At 41.4% G+C, this 268-nt stretch overlaps 1 protein-coding gene across 1 annotated transcript in view; it reads left to right on the forward strand.

The window, feature by feature from the left end:
• LOC119591569 (gamma-butyrobetaine dioxygenase-like) overlaps positions 1-268 on the forward strand; it is an 11,542-nt gene that overhangs the window by 9,208 nt on the left and 2,066 nt on the right. The gene's annotated exons all lie outside the window — the stretch shown is intronic.

Consider the following 268-nt stretch of genomic DNA (forward strand, 5'->3'; position numbering starts at 1 on the left):
CGTTACATTTTGGGGTATCCTGGTGGCTTAGGTTGGTAATAGAGTACGGCGAAGATTTCACGAGGACCGCAGCACAGGGTAATAGTGGTTCTCCTACGTTAACGAAGGCAAGGGAGAAAATACCACTGGTGATGGTGTGGATAGCTATAATAGCATTCACAATGAAGATGTGGATAGTGGTGAGATTAATCAAAATGATATGGAGGATGACAATGATACTAAAGATAATGGAAATGCTATATGGTCACAATTCAGAACTGTTACCAAG

Source organism: Penaeus monodon, chromosome 28 (assembly GCF_015228065.2).
Source record: "Penaeus monodon isolate SGIC_2016 chromosome 28, NSTDA_Pmon_1, whole genome shotgun sequence".
In the NCBI taxonomy this organism is placed as follows: domain Eukaryota; kingdom Metazoa; phylum Arthropoda; class Malacostraca; order Decapoda; family Penaeidae; genus Penaeus; species Penaeus monodon.